Genomic DNA, 24875 nt, shown 5'->3' with positions numbered 1-24875 from the left:
TTGGAAAGACGGAACCCGATATAGGGCTGAAAATATTTGGGTACCAAAATTTGGAGATATGAGAGAAATGGTACTTAGAGAAGCTCATAAAACCAGATACTCAATACACCCTAGAACGGGAAAAATGTACAAAGATCTCAAGAGGCACTTTTGGTGGCCGGGTATGAAAACCGATATTGCTAAATATGTAGGAGAATGTTTGACGTGTTCAAAAGTCAAAGTTGAACATCAGAAACCATCAGGTCTACTCCAACAACCTGAAATCCCAGAATGGAAATGGAAAAACATTACCATGGATTTTATTACTAAATTGCCAAGGACTGCAAGTGGTTATGATACTATTTGGGTAATAGTCGATCGTCTCACCAAGTCAGCACACTTCCTGCCAATGAGAGAAGATGACAAAATGGAGAAGTTAGCACGTCTATACTTGAAGGAAGTTGTCTCTAGACATGGAATACCAGTCTCTATAATCTCTGATAGGGATGGCAGATTTGTTTCAAGGTTTTGGCAGACACTGCAACAAGCATTGGGGACTCGTCTAGACATGAGTACTGCTTATCATCCACAAACTGATGGGCAGAGTGAAAGGACGATACAAACCCTTGAAGACATGCTACGATCATGTGTTATTGATTTCGAAAACAGTTGGGATAGACACCTACCGTTAGCAGAATTTTCCTACAACAACAGTTATCATTCGAGTATTGAGATGGCGCCATTTGAGGCACTTTATGGTAGAAAGTGCAGGTCTCCAATTTGTTGGAGTGAAGTGGGGGATAGACAGATTACGAGTCCGGAGATAATACAAGAAACTACCGAGAAAATCATCCAAATTCAACAACGATTGAAAACCGCACAGAGTCGACAAAAGAGCTATGCGGACAGTAAAAGAAAAGATATAGAATTTGAGATTGGAGAGATGGTCATGCTTAAGGTTTCACCTTGGAAAGGCGTTGTTCGATTTGGTAAACGGGGGAAACTAAATCCAAGGTACATTGGACCATTCATGATTATAGATCGTGTCGGACCAGTAGCTTACCAACTGGAGTTACCTCAACAACTTGCTGCTGTACATAACACTTTTCATGTCTCGAATCTGAAGAAGTGTTTTGCTAAAGAAGATATCACTATTCCGTTAGACGAAATCTAAATCAACAAAAAACTTCAATTTATTGAAGAACCCGTCGAAATAATGGATCGTGAGGTTAAAAGACTTAAGCAAAACAAGATACCAATTGTTAAGGTTCGATGGAATGCCCGTAGAGGACCCGAGTTTACCTGGGAGTATGAAGATCAGATGAAGAAGAAATACCCGCACTTATTTCCAGAAGATACGTCGACACCTCCAATTGCTTAAAATTTGGGGACGAAATTTATTTAACGGGTAGGTACTGTAGTGACCCGAACTTTTCCATGTTATATATTAAATGAAAACTATATTTGTATGATTAAATGTTTCCAACATGATAAAAAATCAAACTTGTTAAGACTTGATTATTTGAAATGTGCTTCATATAGACAAATGACCACCCAAGTTGACCGACGATTCACGAACGTTAAAATTTTGTAAAAACTACATGATGATATATATATGGATATATATATATGGTTAACATGAGATTATGATAAGTAAGTATCTCACTAAGTATATTAACAATGAGTGATATACATAAAAATGAGTTTATTGAATTAAGAAACTCGAAACGATATATATAACGATTATCGTTATAACAACGTATTACTAAATACATATGAATCATTTAAAAAGATATTGATACACTATGTTTAACATGATAAAATGATAATTAAGTATATCATTAAGTGTGTTAACAATGAACTACGTATGTAAAATAAGACTACTAACTTAAGAATTTCGAAACGAGGCATATATGTAATGATTATCGTTGTAACGACATTTTAATGTATATATATCATATTAAGATATATTCATACATTATAATATCATGATAATGTAATAATTTAATATCTCATTTATGTATAATAACAATGAATTAATTACATTTAACAAGATCGTTAACTTAAAGGTCTTAAAACAACACTTACATGTAATGACTAACGGTGACTTAATGACTCAGTTAAAATGTATATACATGTAGTGTATTAAGATATATTAATACACTTTTGAAAGACTTCAAGACATATATCAAAGTATTTCTACTTAGCAAAAATGCTCAAAATTACATTCTCATTCGTTTCCATCAACAATTCTACTCGTGTACACCCGTATTTGTACTCGTACAATACACAGCTTCTAGATGTATTTACTATTGGTATATACACTTTTAATCATTCATTCTTAGCAGCCATCTTAGAGTCAAAAACATGTGGAACCATTATTTAACAACTTGTATGACTAATGAGATAAAAACAAACTTAAGGATCTTTTTTTTCTTTATAACAAGTAATTTCGTTTTTATGATTTCACCCAAATTTTCCATTCCATTTTCTCATACTTACACTCCAAATTCTCTCTCAAAATACTCCTAACATCATACTTGATCATCTCCAAGCATTTTCACCATATTCTAGCTTCAATTACAAGCTTTAATCATCATAAAAACAACCATTCAAGAATACTTCAAGAAATCTTGCTAGCTTACTTCCAATCTTGCAAATCCATTTCAAGTGATCATCCAATCTCAAGAATTCTTTCTTATTTACAGTAAGATATCTTTCTAATTCAAGGTAATATTCATATTCAAACTTTGATTCAATTTCTATAACTATAACAATCTTATTTCGAGTGGAAACCTTACTTGAACTTGTTTTCGTGTCATGATTCTGCTTCAAGAACTTTCAAGCCATTCAAGGATCCTTTGAAACTAGATCCATTTTTCTCTTTTCCAGTAGATTTATCTACAAAACTTGAGGTAGTAATGATGTTCATAACATCATTCGATTCATACATATAAAGCTATCTTATTCGAAGGTTTAAACTTGTAATCACTAGAACATAGTTTAGTTAATTCTAAACTTGTTCGCAAACAGAAGTTAATCCTTCTAACTTGACTTTTAAAATCAACTAAACACATGTTCTATATCTATATGATATGCTAACTTAATGATTTAAAACCTGGAAACACGAAAAACACCGTAAAACCGGACATACGCCGTCGTAGTAACACCGCGGGCTGTTTTGGGTTTGATAATTAAAAACTATGATAAACTTTGATTTAAAAGTTGTTCTTCTGGAAAAATGATTTTTCTTATGAACATGAAACTATATCCAAAAATCATGGTTAAACTCAAAGTGGAAGTATGTTTTTCAAAATGGTCATCAAGATGTCGTTCTTTCGACTGAAATGACTACCTCTTACAAAAATGACTTGTAACTTATATTTCTGACTATAAACCTATAATTTTTCTATTTAGATTCATAAAATAGAGTTCAATATGAAACCATATCAATTTGATTCACTCAAAACGGATTTAAAACGAAGAAGTTATGGGTAAAACAAGATTGGATATTTTTTGATTGTTGTAGCTATGGGAAATATTGTAACAAATCTTTATTAATCATATCCTAGCTAACTCATATTGTATTATACATGTATTCTAATATATTATGTAATCTTGGGATACCATAGACACGTATGCAAATGTTTTGACATATCATATCGACCCATGTATATATATTATTTGGAACAACTATAGACACTCTATATGCAGTAATGTTGGAGTTAGCTATACAAGGTTAAGGTTGATTCCAAAAATATATATACTTTATGTTGTGATCTAGCCTGAGACATGTATACACTGGGTCGTGGATTGATTCAAGATACTATATATCGATTTATTTCTGTACATCTAACTGTGGACAACTAGTTGTAGGTTACTTACGAGGACAGCTGACTTAATAAACTTAAAACAGTAAAACGTATTAAAAATGTTGTAAATATATTTTGAACATACTTTGATATATATGTACATATTTGTTATAGGTTCGTGAATCGACCAGTGGCCAAGTCTTACTTCCCGACGAAGTAAAAATCTGTGAAAGTGAGTTATAGTCCCATTTTTAAAATCTAATATTTTTGGGATGAGAATACATGCAGTTTTATAAATGTTTTAAAAAATAGACACAAGTATGCGAAACTACATTCTATGGTTGAATTATTAAACCGAATATCGCCCTTCAAGTCTGGTAGCCTAAGAATTAGGAAAATGGCCCTAATTGACGCGAATCCTAAAGATAGATCTATTGGGCTTAACAACCCCCATTCAGGTTATGTATGGTTTAGTACTTCGAGATTATTATACAGATGACGTTCTATTTTGGGGATATTCTATGCATTAAGTTAACGTCGGTTACTAGGTGTTCAGCATATGAATGATTTTTATGCACTTGCGAGTGTAATGATATTTATGAAAAATGAGAAATCTTGTGGTCTATTATTATGATTTGATAATATATAGGTTAAACCTATAACTCACCAACATTTTTGTTGACGTTTTAAGCATGTTTATTCTCAGGTGATTATTAAGAGCTTCCGCTATTACATACTAAAATAAGGACAAGATTTGGAGTCCATGCTTGTATGATATTGTGTAAAAACTGCATTCAAGAAACTTATTTTTGATGTAATATATTCTTATTGTAAACCATTATGTAATGGTCGTGTGTAAACAATATATTTTAGATTATCATTATTTGATAATCTACATAACGCTTTTTAAACCTTTATCGATAAAATAAAGGTTATGGTTATTTTAAAAATGAATGCAGTCTTTGAAAAACGTCTCATATAGAGGTCAAAACCTCGCGACGAAATCAATTAATATGGAACGTTTATAATCAATATGAACGGGACATTTCAGAACTGATGACGAATTCCATTTCGTACGATTAAATAAAGGATTTTTCGATATGAAATAATTTTCTGGCTATCGTATGGTATTCTATTTACATAGAATATCTATATATATATAGAGCAAAAGATTTCTTAGATTACGGAGGAATTTACGGGATATGTCAGGCAAAGTTTGAAGTAACAGATATGATAAGATATGATTTAGCGATTACGCTAAGATATGAACTTTGTCAATACACAACTCATGCAATTAATGTAGCAAGACGTGTCTAGACTAATAATGATAAGCAGGTAATTTCCTAAGGATGATAAGCAGATGATTTTCGACTAGAAATGATAAGCAAAACTTTTAACATGCAGACACGGTCGAAGTCCAGACTCACTAATGCATCCTAACGACTTATCAGTTAGACACACTAATGCAGACCTGGTTCGCTAAGACCACCACTCTGATACCAACTGAAAGGACCCGTTCATATACATTATAAACGATTCACAATAGTTGATTACATCGCGAGGTATTTGACCTCTATATGATACATTTTACAAACATTGCATTCGTTTTAAAAGACAAACTTTCATTACATCGAAAGTTGACAGGCATGCATACCATTTCATAATATCCATCTATAAATGATCTAATCTGTCATTTACTTAATCATAATCTTTACTGAACTCAACGACTTGAATGCAACGTCTTTTGAAATATGCCATGAATGACTCCAAGTAATATCTTTAAAATGAGCAAATGTACAGTGGAAGATTTCTTTAACACCTGAGAATAAACATGCTTTAAAGTGTCAACCAAAAGGTTGGTGAGTTCATTAGTTTATCATAATCATTCGTTTCCATCATTTTAATAGACCACATGAATTTCATTTCCAGTTCTCATAAATATACGTCCCATGCATAGAGACAAAAATCATTCATATGGTGAACACCTGGTAACCGACATTAACAAGATGCATATAAGAATATCCCCTATCATTCCGGGAAATCCTTCGGACATGATAAAAACAACATCAAAGTACTTAAGCATCCGGTACTTTGGATGGGGTTCGTTAGGCCCAATAGATCTATCTTTAGGATTCGCGTCAATTAGTAGATCGGTTTACTAATTCTTAGGTTACCAAGCAAAAGGGGCATATTCGGCTTCGATCATTCACCCATATAATGTAGTTTTAATTACTTGTGTCTATTTCGTAAAACATTTATAAAAATTTCGCATGTATTCTCAGCCCAAAAATATAAAGGGTAAAAAGGCAAATGAAACTCACCTATTGTATTTCGTAGTAAAAATACATATAACATCATTGAACAAGTGCAAGGTTGGCCTCGGATTCACGAACCTATATTAATTATTTATTTTTATATGTTGGTCAATATTTGTCTATCAATTTAGGTCAAGTCATAGTGTACCACAATCCTAATGCTCGAGACTAATATGCAAAGGTCAACAAAAGTCAATTTGACTCAAAATGATTTCCAAAATTTATACATGATTATTTTATAACCTGAATATCGTCGTTTATATATTTAATATTTTTATAAGTCATTTGTTAATAAAATTTATATTTAAAATTTGTATACGATAAAGATATACTTTTATATATCTTAAGTAAATAAATTTATAAAGTTCATTTAATATAATGATAGGTATTATTAATGTAAATATATTACGTATAATAAAATATCTTTGTATTACATATTTATTTAATAAAATAACATTGATAATAATAATAAGTAAAAGTTATATTATTTTGTAATAATAATTATTATTATTCTATTAATAAAAATATCAATATTTATATTTACTAAAAGTGATATTATGATAAAACGATAATTCTAATTATGATAACTTTAGTATTTACGATACTTTTTAATATTAACTTTAAAATAATAATTTTATTTAAAATGATAAAAATAATAATATTTTATAATAACAATGACATTTCTATTAAAAATGATAATTTTAGTAAAAATGATAGTTTTAATATTAATAATACTTTTAATAATAATACAATGATAAAAATAATAAGAACGATAATTTTATCTAATTCAATATTTTAATTTCATCATGATACTCATACTCATTATTTCCTAATTGATTTGTTTAATATCTTTTAGTCGTCTTTTATATCGTATTCATAAAAATAATAATAATATTAGTCATAATAGTTAGATGATACTAATATCAATTTTTAATGATAATAATACTAATAATAATAATTATTATAATAACATTAATGATAATACTAATAACTATTTTAATGATAATAATAATAAAAAAAATAATAATGATACTATTAATAATGATAATGATAATAATAATAATAATAATAATAATAATAATAATAATAATAATAATAATAATAAAAATAATAATAATAATAATAATGATAATAATAATAATAATAATAATAATAATAATAATAATAATAATAATAATAATAATAACAATTAAAATTCTTTTAATAGTTATACTTATATTAAAAATGATAATATTAATAATCATAATAATAATAATACTTAATAGATAAAAATAGTAACGACGATAATAATGACGATAGTAATAATAATCATTTTAACAACACTACTAAAATTCAGTTGACTATAATTTCTAATCTGTTCATTGAAACCATTCAAGTTCTAAATGAAAAGTTCTTAATTTTTCGCTAGCTTTCCAACGACATGCATATCTTATATTTTATCTCAATCGCATATATAACTAATTCAGGATTCAACATAACCTAACTAAGGGCAATATCAAAAGTACAAATATGCATAATCCTATATACTCGAGCACTAGTCAGGGATACACTATTAATATGTAAAAGTTAAGTTATGAGTGCTCACGTATCAATATTGAGATTCAATATTGCAGGAAAGGCACGTAGACGCAACGGAGATGATAAACACTAATTTGACCTCACGAGCATACCCATGAACCATACCCATCACCTCCATAGCTATAACCCATAATTTCCTTAGCCCTATCCTACTCGAAAAACTCATTTTGAAATCACGCGGGCAGAACCTCGTCGTAGTATTTTATGTATAATACATAATAATAATACTACTAATAATAATACTCCTAACTATAATATTAATCTTAATAATAATAATAAAAGTAATATAAATATAAATATATACGGAGTAATATTTAGAGATAGATAGATAAGATAAGTGAATTAGAAACCAGGAACGTTCGACCTTTAAATGGACTTCACCTCACCAAACACACCATACGATCGCATGGGTATTGGGAGAGGATGCCATGCGATCGTATGGCTCTTCACTCCAGCTAATATGCATTACAACTTCTTGCCGACACTTTTTATTATTATTATATATATATATTATATTTAATTTATATAATTACTTATATATTATATTATATTTACGTTCATGGTAAAAATATAATTTTTACTCAAATGACACGGACGTTGTCACTCGACTCATGTACCACTTTCTGTTTTTCAAGCGCACTTTCGTACGTTTAGAAAACTAGCCTCTTGCGTTACGCGACATGTACACTTATTAATAATTTGACTTTACTCATCAAAAATTTACCTTATGATAAATATAACCTATAAAATTGAGTGTTGTGGTCATTTGCTTCTATAAATCAGAGTCTCGTAGTTTATCAAAATGTATCATTTTAAATCATCTGTTAAAATATTATATTTTGTCGCTTGTATAATATATATATATATATATATATATATATATATATATATATATATATATATATATATATATATATATATATATATATATATATATATATATATATATATATATATATATATATTGTTCATATTGAAATATGTAATAATACAATATTTAGTTTTTCAAAACTAATTATATTTTTAAAGTTTATTTTGGAATCGTTTAGATAGTAGAAAAATATTATATCAATCACGTTTACATTTTTGAAACGCTTTATCTACTTGTAATTTATAATATAAACTTTATTTAAATTCTTCAAAAGTCATATACAAATTATCTTATAAAATGACCTAATTAATAAAGTACTTTTTAAACTGAAACGTTTTTATACATTTAAATCAAATATGATAACTTTGTTTTTCTAAAACTAAATATATAACATAATCATTTTATTAAAAGGTTAAAATAGAAGAAGCTGTTATATCGTAAAAATGTTTTTGAAAAGTAAGATTAAATATACTTTTAATAGATTTCAAGTTTTTAACGTTTGTTGGTGCAACGTGATATAACGTCTAAAAGTTAGATAAACATATAAAATCATTTTAATGTAAAACGTTAATTTACTTAACTTGTCGATATCCATCTTCTAAGTTATCTTTATTCTACAATTTTACTTCCACGTTAATTAATATACAAGTTTAATAGTTTATCTTATGAAAAGTCACGAAACAATTATTGTAAAGTATAAAATGAAAAATCAAACGGAAATCTCCACTAACCCTTGTCTAGTTCCCGTTAATTGACACTTTTGTTCCTTCTAATAAATTACTTTACCAATTATTCCGAATACCGTTAAAAAGAATAGATTTCTCAAATCATAGTGGACCTCTTAAAAGAGACTCGTAATTATAATTCAATATATCTAATAATTCAATCATTTGTTATCATCTTTTAATTCCATTGATAACTATTAGAATATATTTTGAAACAAATACGTTTATATAAAGTATTATACATCTAAAACTTTGTTAATGTTTTCAAGTTATAATATATACACATATACATATATAATCATGTTCGTTCATATAATGGTTCGTGAATCATTGGAATTTGGTCGAGGTTAAATGAGTGTATGAACACAGTTTAAAATTCTTAAGATTCAACTTACAAACTTTGCTTATCGTGTCGGGAATATATAAAGATTTAAAGTTTAAATTTGGTCAGAAATTTCCGGGTTGTCACAAACGAGCTATTGGTGCAGCTCCTGGTACAAGATCTATTTGATATTCAACAGATCGGTGTGGAGGTAGTCCCGGTAATTCTTTCGAAAATACATCGGGAAATTCTTTTGCGACGGGAACATCATTGATGTTCTTTTCTTTGGTTTGTACTTTCTCAACATGTGCTAAAACAGCATAGCAACCTTTTCTTATTAGCTTTTGCGCCTTCAAATTACTAATAAGATTTAGCTTCGCGCTGCTCTTTTCTTTGTACTCCATTAAGGATTTTCCCTTTTCCCGTACAATGCGAATCGCATTTTTGTAACAAACGACCTCTGCTCTCACCTTTTTCAACCAGTCCATGCCAATTATTACGTCAAAACTCCCTAACTCGACTGGTATTAAGTCAATCTTAAATGTTTTGTCAACCAATTTAATTTCTCTATCCCGACATACTTTATCTGCTGTAATTAGTTTACCGTTTGCTAATTCAAGTAAAAATTTACTATCCAAAGGCATTAATGGACAATTTAATTTGGCACAAAAATCTCCACTCATATAGCTTCTATCCGCACCCGAATCAAATAAAACATAAGCAGATTTATCGTCAATAAGAAATGTACCCGTAACAAGCTCCGGGTCTTCCTGCGCTTCTGCCGAATTAATGTTGAAGTCTCATCCACGGCCTTGCCCATTATTATTCCCTTGATTAGGGCATGCTTTGCTGAAATGGCCTGGCTTTTCGCATCCGTAACAAATAATGGAATTATTTGTTCTGTTATTTTTATATGCCCTTGGTCCATAGACATCACACTTCGTCACACTATGTTCGGTTCTATTACACTTGGTACACACTACTACACAGAACTTATCTGGATGATACCCTCCACACCTTAGACATTTATTGTTCTGATTGTTGTTGCCATTGTTGTTATTGATTTGGTTGTTGTTGCGATTGTTATTGTTGTTAGGATGGTTATTGTGGTTGTTGTTGTTGTTGGGATAGTTGTTGTTGCATTTGTTTTTATGAAAAATGGGGCGATTGTAGTTGTGATTGCTGTGTTGGTTGTTGAAGCGATAGTTACGGTTGTTTTGTTGGTGACTCTTGTCACTGTTTTCTTCCCACTTCCTCTTGACTTGTTTCGTGTTGGCTTCTTCGGCCACCTGCTCTTTAATTCTTCCCTTAATCTATTTTATGAGTTTATGAGCCATTCGACTTGCCTTTTGTATGGATTGTGACGATCCGGAAATTTTCGACCAAATTTAAATTTGATCTTTATATGATTTCGACACGATAAGCAAAGTCTGTAGTGATGAGTCACAGAAATGTTGAACTATTTCATATATTCAATTGACCTTCGACTGTTTTCGACGATTCACGAACAATGGTGTCTAAATACATATATTTATATATATACACATATATAAATAAAATTAAGTGTATATAATATTTTGAATTAATAAAGTACATTTAATCAGATAGAAATTAACAAGATAAATAAGTTATCATTAGGATGAATATATAAATAGATATATGATATTATTATACAGTTATATATATATATATATATATATATATATAACAGATCTCTAATAGTAATAATTATATTATAACATTTATAAAATATATAAATATAAATATTAAATATTCAAAAGAGGTATTCATATAATATATGATATAAATATTAATAAATGTAATTGAAAGATGTATTTTATATATATATATATATATATATATATATATATATATATATATATATATATATATATATATATATATATATATATATATATATATATATATATATATATATATATATATATATATATATATATATATATATATATATATATATATATATATAAAATTGATACATTAAAATTGCTATAATTGTTACTAATATTAGTGTTACTATTATTAATATAATTATTATCATACTTAGTAAATTATAATTCTTGTCAATTTTTAACTTCATTACTATTAATAAAACTAATAGCTAATATTAATATTTGTATAGAAAATATTATTATTATTATTATGTTTCTTGATATATTTAATATACAAATATATATACGATTATACAAATAAAGATATGTATATATATATATATATACACATATACTTATGCGAAATTATGGTTATAATACAGGTATACAATATAACAGATGCGTATGGATATATATAACAGGTAATATAGATAAAAACAGATAAATAAATATAATACAAATATGTATATGTATAATACTGTTAAATGTGAAACCTTTTTCTCCATCACGACCAATTTATATTTCCTATATCTGATTTGTACTACCTATGATAAATATCGAATCCTATCAACAATAAGAAAACAAATTCTGTTTAAAATCATTGTTATACTGAAATCTGTCTTAGCTGGAAAATTCGATCCAAAAGGTAAAATACAAAGTCTGTTTTGATTTTTTATCAGATTATAATTATTTAATTCTCTAAAATCCTGTTGGATATTGATGGATGTCGATATATGCTCCTGTGATAGAAAATCATTTAACTCTTTCAATCTCTTTATCAATTATTAATTACAGCACCTTTTACAACCTTTAAATGGATTGAAATAAACAGAAAGAGGAAGAACTGCATCGTATATCCCTGTTCTTGCTCCAAATTTCCAAAAGCTCAATTTATAAATCAAATTCAAAATGTATTAACGCTATGATGTTAGGAATCTGTTAAATAATCTTTCTGCAAAGTATTAACTTCCAATTCCTCTTTATGATTTCGAATTTTTGAAGTCAAATCTTATTTCAAAAAGTCAAAAGTTTTGTTCATCACCAAATTCGGATTTGTTGTTATGATTCTGGTCGAATTGTGTATCCAGGAAGTTTCTATAAAGGTTTTACAACACATTTCATGAAGATAGCATAAGCAAAAACTATCGGGATTTCAAAATCAGGTTTCATGTTCATCGTCTGCAGTCGAGTCTGCTACTGCTATATTTTTATTATTTTTATTCTTTCTTTTTCCATCTGTTCGGTCATTAATAATCACACAATCAATCATTTTATTTCAATTACAATTCATAAATCAAAAACGTATTAGCTGGGTAAATTAATGAATTAGCAGTCGACTTATTTTGAGAAGAAGAAGTAACAGAAAGATAAGATAAGTTAAATAAATATAACAGGGTAAATAATTCAGAAAAGAGAGCACTGAGGAATGGTCAGGGTGAATTGGTTTAAGCGAGGGGTCACGGGTTTGAACCCAGTTCGTGGCATTCTTTTTACTAAAAGCATTGGAAGGTAGTTTTTATTACCATTTTAATTATTATTATTATTATCATTTTCATTATGACTATTATTATTATTGTTATTATTTTCATAATTATGATTATTATTATTTTTATTAAGGTTGTTATTTTTAGTAATATAGAAATTATTATTAACATCTTAGTTGCAAGAATTAAAAGTATTATTAATGTTATTATTATTAATATTAATTGTTGTGAATATCATGATTAAGTATTAAAGTTATAATTATTAATATTATTATTATTATGTATTACGAACATTAACTATTAGTATTATCATTATTACTATAACTATTATTATTAGCATTATCGTTATAAAATATGACTCTTTTACTAGTATTAACTCTATTATTATACATACAACCTATATATATATATATATATATATATATATATATATATACACACACACACATATATATATGAAATGTATTATGAATATAAATATTTTATAAAGAAGTATATATATATATATATATATGAAAAATATTATTATAAATATATTATAAAGATATAAATTTTACTACATTATAAAATATATATACCATTCGCTATTATTATATATGTGTTAATAATTATTTGATATATATATACAAACGATATAGGTTCGTGAATCCAAGGCCAACCTTGCATTTTTCAGTTTCGTCATATGTATTTTTACTACAAAATACAGTATGGTGAGTTTCATTACTCCCTTTTTAAATGCTTTTGCAATATATATTTTTGGGACTGAGAATACATTCGTTGCTTTTATAAATGTTTTACGAAATAGACACAAGTAATCGAAACTACATTCTATGGTTGGATTATTAAATCGAATATCGCCCTTCAAGTCTGGTAACCTAAGAATTTAGGGAAATGGCCCCTGATTGACGCGAATCCTAAAGATAGATCTATGAACCTTGACAAGTCCCATTTGGGGTACAATGCTTTAGTACTTTGAGATTATTATACAGACGACAGGTTCTGTTTTGGGGATATTCTATGCATTAAGTTAACGTCGGTTACCAGGTGTTCAATCCATATGAATGATATTTTTGTCTCTATGCATGGGACGTATATTTATGAGAAATGAAAATCTTGTGGTCTATTAAAATGATGAAAATGATTATTTATGTTAAACTAATGAACTCACCAACCTTTTAGTTGACACTTTAAAGCATGTTTATTCTCAGGTATGAAAGAAATCTTCCGCTGTGCATTTGCTCATTTTAAAGATATTACTTGGAATCATTCATGACATTTTCCGAAAGACGTTGCATTCGAGTCGTTGAGTTCATCAAGAATATTATTAAGTCATTTATAGTTTGGATATATTATGAGATAGCATGCATGCCTGTCAACTTTCAATGTAAAGGAAGTTTGTCTTTTAAAAACGAATGCAATGTTTGTAAAATGTATCATATAGAGGTCAAGTACCTCGCGATGTAATCAACTGTTGTGAATCGTTTATAATTGATATGGACTTCGTCCGGATGGATTAAGATGGGTCTTTACAGTTGGTATCAGAGCTGGTATAACGCCGTCCATGTGTGGCGGGTTAGTCGTAAAGGAGGTTCTCACAGTGTTACCTGTGACGAAGCATTGGCTCTTACTCCTTGCGATCCCTTACGAGGGTTGGCAGTAGCCAAGAGGCATACCCTAAAATCAGTATTTGAGGTACACTCAGTGGTCACCAGGTGGTTAGCTGGGAAGGCACTGGGTGGGACGGTGGTTGTCTCCAACTGTATTTCAGTTGGTATCAGAGCGGTGGTCTTAGCGAACCAGGTCTTGCTTTAGTATGTCTAACTGATAGTTGTTTAGATGCATTAGTGAGTCTGAACTTCGACCGTGTTTGCATGTCAAAAGTTTTGCTTAACATTTCGTGTCGAAAATTACCTGCTTATCATTCTTAGTCTAGACACATTTTACTGCATTGACTGCATGAATAGTGTATAGACAAGATTCATATCTTAGCGTATCTGTCACTGTAGACTTTATCTGACACGTTTCCTTAATTTTCTCCGTAATTCACGGGATCTTTGGAAGTATGTATAGATATTCTATATATAATTAGAATATCATTCGATTTTCGAAAATCATTTCATATCAAAACCCTTTAACTGATCGTGAGAGATGGATCCTACACCTAGCTTGGATTCCATTAGTTCCGGAAGCGATTTCGAGATGTATATTGAAGCAGACTCCGAAGTCAATGAACCAGAAGTGCCTCAACCATTTAGTTATTTTTCTTTCTGGAGGAGATGGGGGTGGGTCCGAGACTTACTCACTCGATGGAGAAATGAAGAAGGCGAGCCCTACCGCGAACCAAACTTACCTCCTAACATCGGAGAAAATGATGTACTCACCGGTGAACCTATGCGCAACACTGTATTCACCCTTCTTGCTAAAATATTCCGCCTCGAAGGTCGCATTACTGCAATCTCAGAAAATATTCAACCTCTACTTCCGAATACCAATCGAAGGGGAATATTAGAAGAAGTTAGGGAACCTTGAATTGATAATCAAGATCTATCGAATCAGATGAGTGGATGGATAGAAATGATAGAGGGTAGGATAGAAACCCTGACAAGAATGGTGCGTGATCTACAAGATATACTTACTACCCCAACATCATCACCAACCTCAGCACCAACAACACTTGTAGCACCGATAGCGACAGTACCACCATCAGCAGCATCTGCAGCATGACCAGTACCATCCACAACAACATCATCACACGTCTCAACCTCGCAATCTATACCTCAAGCATAATCATCGTTCTATGAATCGTTCTACATAAACTATCTTCGTCCTTCGTGATGATTATGTAATCTCTAATGTTTTAGAGATTATGTACTCTAGTTCTAGCCGTAAATCTGATGAGTTTAATATCACATTGACTCATTAAATCCATGATTACGTCTGAAGAAAATATATATGTATATATGTTTTCATAAAGATTGTAATTAAAATTTTTATTGTACAAACTGTTAATGGTGAAAATATTTTAATGGGTAGGTAATACCCGGGGAATATTTAGATTTCGCATTAATAAGTTCACACTGTACATTCTTCAAATCTGATTCAACAGTCATTTACTATCCTACTTACAACCACCGATATACATATCCGTTCACCGCAGAATAACCATTTTTATTCAATTTCATATTCGGATTTTGACCTATCAGAATCCAACAAGTGGCATAATGAAGAAAACATATGACAAAATAAAATTTGTTAGAAACAGACAAATTAACTATGAGAAATTTTGTTAAGAATCCACGCTAACTGTTCCCAGCTAATTGTTCCTAGATAACTGATTACATTTTATTTGTCGCAATTTAGGTATCGCAATTTAATTATCGCAATTTATTTTATCGCAATTTAATTCTCGCAATTTTATTTATCGTCATTTAATTTCTGTATTTATTTTATGCACTCTAAATACCGGGACACGTATACAAGGTTTTGACATATCATATCGACGCATATATATATTATTTGGAATAACCATAGACACTCTATATGCAGTAATGATCGAGTTCTCTATACAGGGTTGAGGTTGATTTTATAATAATATATATACTTTGAGTTGTGATCGAGTCTGAGACATGTACACGGGTCACGATACGTATTAATTAATTCGAATATTGTATATTAAACTATATATGAATTATTGAGTTAGTGACTGTGGACTGCTAACTGTAGACTACCAAGATTGGACAATTAAAATATTGATTATAACATATGAAAGTAAACATTTCTTCAAGTTTGCCACTTGATTTCATCCTAAACCTCATTTGTATTTTGACAATTACAATCTACGTTCAAACCTTTCATGATTCTTGAAAAAAAACCTCAATCGAGAGGATGAACCAACCGCACTTCATCTAAGGAAGAAAAGATTTATGCATATAGTTATGCACCTGAAAACACTCGGAACCTGAGTAAAACGTTTAACCCGTATCTATGTTAGCTCCTTTAGCATTATTATTACCCAAAATAACTTGGTAATCCCTTTCAAAGTAGCAAATTTTGTCACAGCTCCAACAAGTCAACTTTGACTTTTCATTCAAAACAACCTTATTATAACCTTGATATATACGCTGTCTTTTCGCCTTTGTTACCGAGAAACCTTTTATATTCCACCATATTACCAGCAGACGTACCAGCAACCTCGTTGCTTCTTGGCTTAAATATTTCTGATAAATCATTATATTTATTCATTGAAACCCTATCATATACTCATCCGCATCTTGTAACGAGAACTGCCATACCAATTACCGGGAATCAGCAATCAGTATTTTGAAATCTCGCAGCATGTCTACATCAATAGTTATATGTATACATATAATATTTATCTCTTAGAATTATGGTCTTTCCTTCTGAAATTCTGAAAAGCACTCAGTCTATAAATCAATACTCTGAATGTTAAAAAAGCTGAATGCAGCAGCAGAAGCCATAGACAAATGTAAACGACCTTAACAACCAAAAGTTTGATGATAAAGAATGGAATATTGGAAACATTCAATAGAAAATTTAGTACCGAAAAGCGGATTATACGAAACTATGAAGGAAGCCGTGGATAAATCACAAAGTATAAGTTTGACTTCAAAGAATCCAAATGATTCAATGCCTGCTAAAGTCTTTAACGAATATCTTGCTCTTTACTCTAAACCCTTGTGGACAATAGTTTCTATCATCCTCTGATCTTAGATATTCCGAGATATTATCGTATCTTTCATTATAAATATCCTCGATATTTCTGAATATATTTTTTTATAACTATTCTTATCTGAAATCATTAATCTCTTCGTGCTATCAGTGTTACATCATATAGAAATTATTAGTTTCTATATTCTGTAAACTTTCGAGCTTAAAAATATGAATGTTATTGAAGTAATGCTGGGAAATTGATGCATGAGTTAGTATAATATAATGACACTTGATCAACGTGATTATATTACAGTAAGTCATGCTGAGTTTCTAATGAAACGTGATGATGGTTCACAGTAGATAATAACATCATCATGTGCCATGTTACATAGCTCTTTCATTCTGCTTTAACTTCTGAACATATTAAGAAATTATATTCTTGATAGTTCTATTCTCAGTGAATCTGGTAATTTGACAAATCAACTCGGGTTATTACTTTCTTTCTTACTTAGAATATATGATCATTCAAAACTCCATATTCTTACTTAGAATATATGATCATTCAAAAATCCATACCTACGAATTCTGGACCATTGTACGCTTGACTTAAAGTCGGGAAGAAGAAATAAAAGCATGGAACTCCGAAATATAAGGAAAAATATAAAGTCCGATAACAACTCATAAATTACAAACCGTATATATTAATGTTTATCGCAACATAAATACACGGGAGAACTAAAAACACTATAACCCCAAGGGCGAAGTAGAAGAAAACAAATTCCTCCGATGGAACTGGAAAAGAAGAACGATCATTGCGATAGTAAGGAAAAGAACAATGATCAGAACTGGATTAAACATTTTCATAATCTTTTGGATGTATGAACTAAGAAAGAAAGTATAGGAATGGTGAGAATAATGGAACGGAAGAGTTTAATTTATAATGGAAATACCAGACACAGTAATCCAGGCAGATCTCCGCATTTAATTAGAGAGATCATGATTTCCTTATTCGCCGAAGAATCAGATCTTATAGATTTCCAAAGATTTACTTTAAATCCCTTAATTTCTGAAATTCAACCGAGACAACGTCAATAGTTAAGATGAATCTATAATTCTTCATTTCAACCTTTTACGATAATTTCACTTATACTCTTAGAATAATTAAACCGTTTTATCCATATTATTCAATGGTGATAAAACTCTATATATCAATCCATATTCATCATGAAAACATTTTTATTATTAGCCATGACAACCTCCCTCAAATTTCGGGACGAAATTTCTTTAACGGGTAGGTACTGTGACGACCCGAAAATTTTCGACCAAATTTAAATTTGATCTTTATATGATTTCGACACGATAAGCAAAGTCTGTAGTGATGAGTCACAGAAATTTTGAACTATTTCATATATTCAATTGACCTTCGACTGTTTCCGACGATTCACGAACAATGGTGTCTAAATACATATATTTATATATATACACATATATAAATAAAATTAGGTGTATATAATATTTAGAATTAATAAAGTACATTTAATCAGATAGAAATTAACAAGATAAATAAGTTATCATTAGGATGAATATATAAATAGATATATGATATTATTATACAGTTATATATATATATATATATATATATATATATATATATATATATATATATATATATATATATATAACAGATCTCTAATAGTAATAATTATATTATAACATTTATAAAATATATAAATATTAAATATTCAAAAGAGGTATTCATATAATATATGATATAAATATTAATAAATGTAATTGAAAGATGTATTATATATATATATATATATATATATATATATATATATATATATATATATATATATATATATATATATATATATATATATAGAATTGATACATTAAAATTGCTATAATTGTTACTAATATTAGTGTTACTATTATTAATATAATTATTATCATACTTAGTAAATTATAATTCTTGTCAATTTTTAACTTCATTACTATTAATAAAACTAATAGCTAATATTAATATTTGTATAGAAAATATTATTATTATTATTATGTTTCTTGATATATTTAATATACAAATATATATATGATTATACAAATAAAGATATGTATATATATATACACATATACATATGCGAAATTATGGTTATAATACATGTATACAATATAACAGATGCGTATGGATATATATAACAGGTAATATAGATAAAACAGATAAATAAATATAATACAAATATGTATATGTATAATACTGTTAAATGTGAAACCTTTTTCTCCATCACGACCAATTTATATTTCCCGTATCTGATTTGTACTACCTATGATAAATATCGAATCCTATCATCAATAAGAAAACAAATTCTGCTTAAAATCATTGTCATACTGAAATCTGTCTTAGCTGGAAAATTCGATCCAAAAGGTAAAATACAAAGTCTGTTTTGATTTTTTATCAGATTATAATTACTTAATTCTCTAAAATCCCGTTGGATATTGATAGATGTTGATATATGCTCCTGTGATAGAAAATCATTTAACTCTTTCAATCTCTTTATCAATTATTAATTACAGCACCCTTTACAACCTGGATTGAAATAAACAGAAAGAGGAAGAACTGCATCGTATATCCCTGTTCTTGCTCCAAATTTCCAAAAGCTCGATTTATAAATAAAATTCAAAATGTATTAACGCTATGATGTTAGGAATCTGTTAAATAATCTTTCTGCAAAGTATTAACTTCCAATTCCTCTTTATGATTTCGAATTTTTGAAGTCAAATCTTATTTCAAAAAGTCAAAAGTTTTGTTCATTACCAAATTCGAATTTGTTGTTATGATTCTGGTCGAATTGTGTATCCAGGAAGTTTCTATAAAGGTTTTGCAACACATTTCATGAAGATAGCATAAGCAAAAACTATCGGGATTTCAAAATCAGGTTTCGTGTTCATCGTCTGCAGTCGAGTCTGCTACTGCTATATTTTTATTATTTTTATTCTTTCTTTTTCCATCTGTTCGGTCATTAAGAATCACACAATCGATCGTTTTATTTAAATTACAATTCATAAATCAAAAACGTATTAGCTGGGTAAATTAATGAATTAGCAGTCGACTTATTTTGAGAAGAAGAAGTAACAGAAAGATAAGATAAGTTAAATAAATATAACGGGGTAAATAATTCAGAAAAGAGAGCACGGAGGAATGGTCAGGGTGAATTGGTTTAAGCGAGGGGTTACGGGTTTGAACCCGGTTCGTGGCATTCTTTTTACTAAAAGCATTGGAAGGTAGTTTTTATTACCATTTTAATTATTATTATTATTATTATCATTTTCATTATGACTATTATTATTATTGTTATTATTTTCATAATTATGATTATTATTATTGATATTATTATTATTTTTATTAAGGTTGTTATTTTTAATAATATAGAAATTATTATTAACATCTTAGTTGCAAGAATTAAAAGTATTATTAAATGTTATTATTATTAATATTAATTGTTGTGAATATCATGATTAAGTATTAAAGTTATAATTATTAATATTATTATTATTATTATTATTATTATGTATTACGAACATTAACTATTAGTATTATCATTGTTACTATAACTATTATTATTAGCATTATCGTTATAAAATATGACTCTTTTACTAGTATTAACTCTATTATTATACATACAACCTATATATATATATATATATATATATACATATATATATATGAAATGTATTATGAATATAAATATTTTATAAAGAAGTATATATATATATATATATATATATATATATATATATATATATATATATATATATATATATATATATATGAAAAATATTATTATAAATATATTATAAAGATATAAATTTTACTACATTATAAAATATATATACCATTCGCTATTATTATATATGTGTTAAGAGATTAATATATCACATAATATTTACATGTTAATAATATATAGTTTTCAACAAAAAGTGTTAAGCAATCGTTTTTAAAGAAAACACGATCGAAGTCCAGACTCACTAGTGCATCCTAACAAACTCGGTAAGACACACTAATGCAATTTTCTGGTTCTCTAAGACCAACGCTCTGATACCAACTGAAATGTCCCATTCATATTGATTATAAACGTTCCATATTAATTGATTTCGTTGCTAGGTTTGACCTCTATATGAGACATTTTTAAATGACTGCATTCGATTTTAAAACAAAAAATATCCTTTATTTTATCGATAAAGGTTTAAAATACTACGACGATTATCAAATAATGATAATCTAAAATATAACGTTTTCACACGATTATTACATAATGGTTTACAATAATAATACACAACAATATATGTCTTCGAATGCAGTTTTTCAAAAATATTATACAAACATGGACTCCAAATCTTGTCCTTAATTAGTATGCAACAGTGGAAGCTCTTAATAATCACCTGAGAATAAACATGCTTTAAATGTCAATAAAAAATTATTGGTGAGTTATAGGTTTAAATCTATATATCAAATTGTAATAATAGACAATAAGATTTTATCTTTCAATAACATGCAATCTGCATAAAAATCATTCATATGTTTGAACACCTGGTAACCGACATTAACAAAATGCATCTAGAATATCCCCATAAATAATATCGAAGTACTAAAGCAGTTCAAATTCTCTGACTGGGGCGTGTCAAAGCCCATAGATCTATCTTTAGGATTCGCGTCAACTGGTGGCAATTATAATAAACACCAATTCTTAGGTAACCAAGTTCAACAAGGGCGATATCCGGTATAACGATTGAACATAGAATGTATTTTCAATTACTTGTGTCTATTTTGTAAATCATTTTCAAATCTGCATGTATTCTCATCCCAAAAATATTAGATATTAAAAATGGGACTATAACTCACTTTCACAGATTTTTCCTTCGTCGAGAAAATAAGACTTGGCCACGGGTCGATTCACGAACCTATAACAAATATGTACATATATATCAAAGTATGATTGAAATATATTCACAACATTTTTTTATTACGTTTTTATGATTTAAGTTTGTTAAGTTAGCAGTCCTCGTTAGTAACCTATAACTAGTTGTCCACAGTTAGATGTATAGAAATAAATCAATATATATTATCTTGAATCAATCCACGACCCGGTGTATATAAGTCTCAGGCTAGATCATAACTCAAAGTATATATATTATTTTGGAATCAACCTCAACCCTGTATAGCTAACTCAAGCATTACTGCATATAGAGTGTCTATGGTTGTTCCGAAATATATATATAGATGGGTCGATATGATATGTCAAAACATTGTATACGTGTCTATGGTATCCCAAGATTACATAATATGTATAATACAATATAAATTATTTAGGATTTGTTTAGTCTAGATTTGTTACAAAATTTTCGTAGCTAAAACTAGCAAATTTATCCAATTTTGTTTTACCCGTCATTTCTTCGTTTCAAATCCGTTTTGAGTGATTCAAGTTGCTATGGTTTCATAATGAACTGAAATTTATGATACTAAATAGAAAAAGTATAAGTTTATAGTCGAAAATACAAGTTACAAGTCATTTTTTAAAGAGGTAGTCATTTTCGTCAAAAGAACGACATCTTGATGACCATTTTGAAAAACATATACTTCCACTTTGAGTTTAACCATGATTTTTGGATATAGTTTCATGTTCATAAGAAAAATCATTTTCCCAGAAGAACAACTTTTAAATCAAAGTTTATCATAGTTTTTAATTATCAAACCCCAAACAGCCCGCGGTGTTACTACAACAGCGTATGTCCGATTTTACGGTGTTTTTCATGCTTCCAGGTTTTAAATCATTAAGTTAGCATATCATATAGATATAGAACATGTGTTTAGTTGATTTTAAAAGTCAAGTTAGAAGGATTAACTTTATTTGCGAACAAGTTTAGAATTAACTAAACTATGTTCTAGTGATTACAAGTTTAAATCTTCGAATATGATAGTTATATATATATGAATCGAATGATGTTATGAACATCATTACTACCTCAAGTGTAGTAGGTAAACCTATTGGAAATTATGAAAAATAAACTTGAGCTTCAAAGGATCTTCGATGGCTTGAAAGTTCTTGAAGTAGAATCATGACACGAAAACAAGTTCAAGTAAGATTACTACTTGAATTAAGATAGTTATGTTTATAGAAATTGAAACAAAGCTTGAATATGATTCTTACCTTTGATTTAGAATGAAAACCTACTGAGATTAACAAAAGTTTCTTGATCTTGGATGATTACTTGGAATGGATTTGAAAGTTTGGAAGTAATCTAGCAAGTTTGAAAGATTTATTGAAGTGTTCTTGAATGGTTGTTTTTATGATGATTAAAGCTTGTAATTGAAGATAAAAGATGGTGAAAATGCTTGGAGATGATCAAGTATGATGTTAGGAGTATTTTGAGAGAGAATTTGGAGTGTAAGTATGAGAAAATGGGATGGAAAAATGAGGTGAAATCATAAAAACGTTTTTACTCATTATAAAGAAAGAAAAGATTCTTAAGTTTGTTTTCTTGCTAAATAATTCATGCCAGTTGACAAATGGTTGGTTCCACATGTTCCTTAATCATTTAAGGCTGCTAAGGAGCAGATTTTTATGTGTATATACCAATAGTGTGTACATCTAGGAGCTGGGTATTGTAAGAGTACGAATACGATTGCATATGAGTAGAATTGTTGATGAAAATGAATGAGGATGTAATTGAATTTTTGTTAAGTAGAAGTACTTTGATATGTGTCTTGAAGTCTTTCAAAAGTGTACTAATACATCTAAATACACTACATGTATATACATTTTAACTGAGTCGTTAAGTCATCGTTAGTCGTTACATGTAAGTGTTGTTTTGAAACCTTTAAGTTAACGATCTTGTTAAATGTAATTAATTCATTGTTATTATACTTAAAAGAGATGTTAAATTGTTATGTTAACATGATAACATGGTGTATGAATATATCTTAACATCATATATATATGTTAAAATACTATTACAACGATAATCGTTACATATATATATTGTTTCGAAATCCTTAAGTTAGTAGTCTCATCTTACTTGTATAGTTCATTGTTAATACACTCAATGATATACTTAATTATCATTTTATCATGTTAAATATAGTATATCAATATCTTAATACAATACATATGTATTTAGTAAGACGTTGTTATAACGATAATCGTTATGTATATCGTTTTGAGCTTCAT

This window comes from Rutidosis leptorrhynchoides, chromosome 5 (genome assembly GCF_046630445.1).
Source record: "Rutidosis leptorrhynchoides isolate AG116_Rl617_1_P2 chromosome 5, CSIRO_AGI_Rlap_v1, whole genome shotgun sequence".
In the NCBI taxonomy this organism is placed as follows: domain Eukaryota; kingdom Viridiplantae; phylum Streptophyta; class Magnoliopsida; order Asterales; family Asteraceae; genus Rutidosis; species Rutidosis leptorrhynchoides.
Note: the sequence above shows the minus strand (reverse complement) of the source record.